This window comes from Hemitrygon akajei, unplaced genomic scaffold (assembly GCF_048418815.1).
Source record: "Hemitrygon akajei unplaced genomic scaffold, sHemAka1.3 Scf000184, whole genome shotgun sequence".
Taxonomy (NCBI): Eukaryota; Metazoa; Chordata; class Chondrichthyes; order Myliobatiformes; family Dasyatidae; genus Hemitrygon; species Hemitrygon akajei.
Genome location: NW_027332070.1, coordinates 35,708 through 41,744, shown reverse-complemented (window position 1 = coordinate 41,744; position 6,037 = coordinate 35,708). Strand labels below are relative to the sequence as shown.

General features: G+C 41.9%; 1 non-coding gene across 1 annotated transcript; it reads left to right on the top strand.

The window, feature by feature from the left end:
* Positions 1–539: 539 nt before the first annotated feature.
* Positions 540–633, top strand: trnai-uau (transfer RNA isoleucine (anticodon UAU)). Its single transcript has 2 exons — positions 540–577; positions 598–633. It is a non-coding gene; the product is annotated as a tRNA-Ile (tRNA).
* Positions 634–6,037: the final 5,404 nt, after the last annotated feature.

The following is a 6,037-nucleotide window of genomic DNA, read 5'->3' as shown; positions in this document are numbered from 1 at the left end:
AGCTGTCCTGCCGCTGACAGGGGGCGCCAGGGGAGTGTATGGTCCGCGTCATCATCATCATCATCATCATCATCAGCGTCCGGATTTACTTATTTCATCCAACGTGACGCGAAGGCAGCGGTAAAAAAAAAAGACTCTAAGCAGGGTGAAAACCGGGCTTTAGTTTTCCTCTGCACTTCAGATTTCGGAATTAGTATAGGCTTCATTTTGACTTCATTTTACAGTGCAAAATCCTCTTCTGTCTCTGGATGACTTTCCTCTTGACACTTTCACTAAATGCGACAATGAACTGGTAATATTGCAGGATCCCCTCAAACTCCTGAATTAGTTTCTGCTCTGTATTTTCTGTTCTTGCTTTTCTCTGCCCCTGTTCCTTTGATTTGAGTGCCTTTGATTTGCTTTTTAACTCGTATGGCAATACATTGTGGGCCGAACGGCCTTTCACGCGCTGTACATATTTAGGCTTTATGCTCTACGATATCTGTAAATTTCTTCTAACTTTTCTTTCCATATGTAAAAACACGCGTTTGTAGCAGTGCGCTCTAGTGGCGCAATCGGTTAGCGCGCGGTACTTATATGACAGTACGCGGCGGAGAAATGCCGAGGCTGTGAGTTCAAGCCTCACCTAGAGCACTTGTGATTTTTAATGCTTGCAACGCCCGGGTGACTTGACGACTCTCAAGCTGAGCATTCCACTGACATGTTACATTTGATTTTGTGCTTCTGAGACACCCCGCTTATTATTTGTGTTTAACTTCGAATCGATGCACCTTTGATTTCGATCTGAGAAAGCGAGTGTGAGTTTACAAGCGTTGCAGGAGATCCTCCCTTATACACTAAAAGGCATGTGCCCGCAGTGCTACAGACAATCTCCCTGTTTGGTTCTTTAGTTCAACACGCGTAGCCTCACTTCCCGTTGTTGAAGGTGTCTGAGCAGATGGTTCATTTGCTGAATCAAGGCATCACGCGTAACCCACATTCTTGTCTTCTTAGTTCAGTTAACCAAATAGCGAAGCAACGAATCCTACCCTTACTGAAGCCATGCTTATGAAACCCTCTAATTACACCTCACCTTGGTTCGTTGTGCTGTCGAATAAACTCAATATTTACTTGCTTCGGCGAATTGTTTTAGGCACACGCAGAAAAAGAAATATTAATCGTATCGGGATGCTGATCTCTCTGCCTCTGTCTGTCTGTCTGTCTGTCTGTCTGTCTCTCTCTCTCTCTCTCTCTCTCTCTCTCTCTCTCTCTCTCTCTCTCTCTCTCTCTCTCTCTCTCTCTCTCTCTCTCTCTCTCTCTCTCTCTCTCTCTCTCTCTCTCTCTCTCTCTCTCAACATGAATCTGCAACCTGCATTATTTCTGGACCGAATTATAAAATAATTCTCACATGTCCGAGAATAAATATTTATCTCGGAATACACTCCGCCCCTGACTGAACGCGCAGCACGTGTAAAGTTACTCCGAAATAACTCCCGATCTTTCCCCGGTTACACTCTTAACTCTATCACCTTATTTATACCTTAAGGTCTGTCATTCTAATCAAACTGGCCACAATTATATTGTTTCACATTTCGGCAACATAATGACCAGTGATGCTTTGCTCCAGGATCCCCAAAGTGATGTGCAATGTTTGAAATGTATGCCACTGAACAACTATCAGTGAAAATGTATCCTGGGATATCAGTGGAGTCCAGGAGAAAAATAACAACTCGCCATTGGACGTCAACGAACAGATGGATGGTATATTGACAGTTGTAATTTCTCCTTCTCAGCAGTCACGAGTTTGCATGCAAAATTCCATGGCAACATTTGAGGTTTTGTGATTTTTCGGTCCGGATTTTGTGGCGCTTTTCCACTGCCTCATGTACAGTGGCATTTAAATGTTCCAGCAGCCCTGGTCAACGATTGTATTACTGTGAATAGTTCAGTGAGTAGACGAGGAACTGAACTCCAAAAGTCATGAAGTTAAAGATAAAACATTATTTTCATCATTTTACGCATGATTAGTGCATACATTTTCTTTTGTACAATTTTAGAGTGAAGAAAAGGAAAAGAGCACCATGCAAGAGTTTGGGCACTCCAAAGATTTGAGCTCTCAGATAACTTTTACCAAGGTCTCAGACCTTAATTAGCTCGTTATAGCTATGGCTTCTTCATAATCGTCGTTAGGAAAGGCCAGGTGATGTAAATTTCAAAGCTTTCTAAATAATCTGCCTCCTCAAATCTTGTCCCAATAATCAGCAGCCATGCACTTCTTTAATCAGCTGCTGAGCACTCTGAAAATTAATATAAATGATGCCAGCAAAGCAGGAGAAGGCTATGTTATAAGAAGATAGCAAAGCGTTTTCAGGTAGTTGTTTTCTCAGTTCGTATTGTAATTAATAAATTATTTTGTAATTTAGTGTAATTTTGTATTTTTATCCTGACACTGCCACTGGAAATGAAACTACTTACACTACAGAGTATTGTAAACCTGACTCAGAATGTTTAAAGGAAATGTGCGTTGCAATCTCCTTTCACACTCACATTTCTGAGTGCTTCGGATGAATGCCAGGGGTGATGGCGGAGGTAGATGCCATAGGCGATATTAGATACCACGCGAATATGAGGCGAATAGAGGGATGTGGACCTTGTGAGGGCAGATGGGATTGATTTAGTAAAACATGAAATTACCAGGTCAATTGCTTCAGAACAACGCAGTGAGCGGAAAGGCCTGTTCACGTGTTGTTCTTGGTGTGTGTCCGCGATATCACAGCTGGAGTGCTGTGTGCATCTCTGATCGTCCGCCTCAGGAAGGATGCACGGGCTTTGTTACCGGCCCGGGAGTGCTCGAGTCAGATGGAGTCTGGGTAGTGACGGTGCACTGATCTCAAAACTCATGCAACACTGCCTCTCTCCTCAGCCACAGCATGCCCCACTGACACGATTCAATTGCAGGGTAATGTAAATGGTGACACAAGTTATTCATGAAAGAAAATGTTCGACTTTATTTCTTCCTTTTCTTAGATCCAAAAGCACATATTATTCCTCTCTGTGCAGCAAGTCCTGTAGCTTTTGAATCTACTTTAAACACTTTGCCTGGTCGACAGCGTTGCTCTGCCTTTCCTGGGCTAATTTCTGAATCACAGTCATAGCCTCCTTTTAGTCATGGCGCCGTTTCCTTAAACCTTCCACATCACCCTTCGTTAGATCGGCTGGTTCCTCTGGCTTACATTGCCTTTAAGTGATTTCTCACACCACCACTGAAACTTATTCATATGCATCAGGTCCACAGCTCTCCACTATGTAACCATTTCTTAAAGCTTTCTACCTTCTTTTGGAGCACTTTGTGTCCTCTTTCTAACCTATTTCGCTCGGTTTCTACTTTATGCCGACATTCGTTTTTTGATCGTAATCTGTGCTGTTCTGAGATGGCGATTTGTCCTAACAACTATCAAATCCTCAGCTAAACAGCCGAATGCTACTGTTTTTTGTAACTGTTTAAACTTGCTGATCGACAGTTTCCTGTAGGCCGAACATACGCAGGACATCTCCGGCAGTTTCCCTTTCAGAGGTAGGGTGGGTGAGCGACGAACTCCTCATATTCTGGCCACTTCTCCAAACGTATTTCTAAAGGTATCCACTCCAATTAAAGCAATCCAAGTACTTTGGATTGGCAGAATCCCCTGAATTATTCACCCTCTGTTAGCATCAGATCTCTCTATACCTCAGTCACGTGGTCCGATTCGCGTCACCAGCTGAACAAAGGGATTCATGTTCGAGACAAGCTAGGGATGACAATTCCATTACAAGTATCACATCTTGTAATAATGATCTGTGAGGCACAGAGGATACACATTTACTGAGAAGTAACTGCTATTGGCCCAACTAAAAAGCATGTGGGTTTACAAACTGTGTAGCTGTGTGCACCCTACTGGAATTCCCGACCCTCCCTGAACAGTCAATGAAGAGAAAAATGATTACGCTGCCCACACGTCCATCATTGTCCCGATCTCCACGTGTCTGTGGGGCTCTCCTTTACCGCGAGGTTGGTTTCTGGTTGCTGGAGAGTTATCGGCCAAGTGTATTTAGAGTGCCTAACTCTTATAGTGTTCCCTATCAATTTTTATCCATTCCATTGGCGTGAGGTCACCTGACCTACCTGGATCAACTTCCTACTGGTCATTTTGCAGGGCTAAAACCTGCATTGTCCCACCCGAGCCTTGTGTATTTTGTCTTCCATCTCTGACTGCTCTAAACCAATTAAATGACGCAACCCAGAAAACGTCTAACGAGATTACGGATTGTTTCTTTGGTAGGTCTATGACTACGAGAATACTCATTTATCAGTTCATTACCTAAATTTCCTTGTGTCAACATTCAATTGTTCTGATTAGTTTGACCCAGAAACAGATTCATTTCACAGTCCACCCTCTTTACATAACAAACAGCTACTTGTCTGGGAATGGATACAGGTTACCAGCTCATTAGCTGAAGCTTCTTGTGTCGGCATTCAATTGATCTGATTAGTTTATCGTAGATCAAGAATCAGTTCAGAGTCCACAAGAAGGGGGGTGGCTGGGGGACGACTGGTTTGACTGCTTCCCCTGTCCTTGATTGGACGGTAATTTCTGCTGGTCAATATTAACCCAACCTTATGTATCTCCACACTTTCTGGCATATTGCTATGATCTCAGATGAATAAGGTAGCAAGATATGAGTTAAGGGTATCCACTATGTCCTTCTCTTCAAAACATAACACTCTACTATTATTTCTAATGCGCTTAACTCCCTCCTTAACTTTTATTTTACTGGTCAATTATAAGGAAGAACATCTATTGCGGTCAATCTTAGCATTATCGGCAACATCATTCTCAAACTGCATTTTGGTATTGCGAATTTAACTCTTGACTACTGCTCTCACTTTTTCATATGCCGGACGGTTGACATTATTACTATTTTTTTCTCTATTCTTTTTATAGATGTCTTTTCTTCAATATTTTACCATATATTTATTCATACATATGCTCTCCTATGGATTTGCTAAATAAGCCTGCAGAAAAAAAAAATGATCTTAGGTTGTATGTTTTACGTACTTTGATAATAAATGTTAGTTTGAAATTTCAACGTTAATCTATTGTTTTTCTTGTGCTTCTCAATACCTTGGGTTGGAAAGCTTCCTTCACAGCGTGTACAAACTTTATTACTCGACCCTATTGTTTCGCAACTGACTCAACGTCAAGCAGTTCCTTTCAGTTTTTTTTCTGAAGTCCCAGCTGCATCTGCACACACATTGCCTTTATGAATGTTAATGGATTTTTATTGATATAATGTCCGACAAAACTTCTAAATTAACAATTGAATGATAACTTTCTCAGAAAGGCTCAACAACTTCCGTACTCAGAATCCTATCCTGATTGTTACACGGCAACGTGGAATTTTCCACAGTGTGGAGATGTCGCTGGTCTGGATGTATGAAGGAATAAACGCTGTGATAAAGATCTCAATGAGTGCCCATGGGAGAATGTGAGGCAAAGAATTTAAACGAAGCCGCAGCAAAAGGATGCTTAATTGAGAAATGGGTAGAATTGCGGCAACAAGCTAAATTTCAGCGGAGCAGACTAGAAGAAGCAATCATGTTTCCAATGATGTGGTGATCCGCCTTGAAGAGAAGTGTCAATCTTGATGAGAGGACAACCAATTTGCGATGAACGTGAGTGCGAGGAGCGTGTAAATAATGCTTTTGATTCAATCCAAGAGTGCTTGCGAAAGCAAACAGTGAATGATAAGAAGCACTTTAGCTTGTAGCGAGTGGCAGGATTGAATGAAATGTATAATGATTTATAAGCAGTTTGAATGTAATGTCAAAATTATTATCAGAATAGACACTTAACTCTGGAGAGCAAATCAAGGGTTTACAGCCGATGGAAATGTTGCTGGGAAAACATCTCCATTCACAGAAAAATAATAAACAGGGGCGGGTTTGAAACAGGAGGATGGTAATGGACGGAGTGATGCAGCTCATTATGGTATGACAATGCTAGGCAGCCTATTTCCA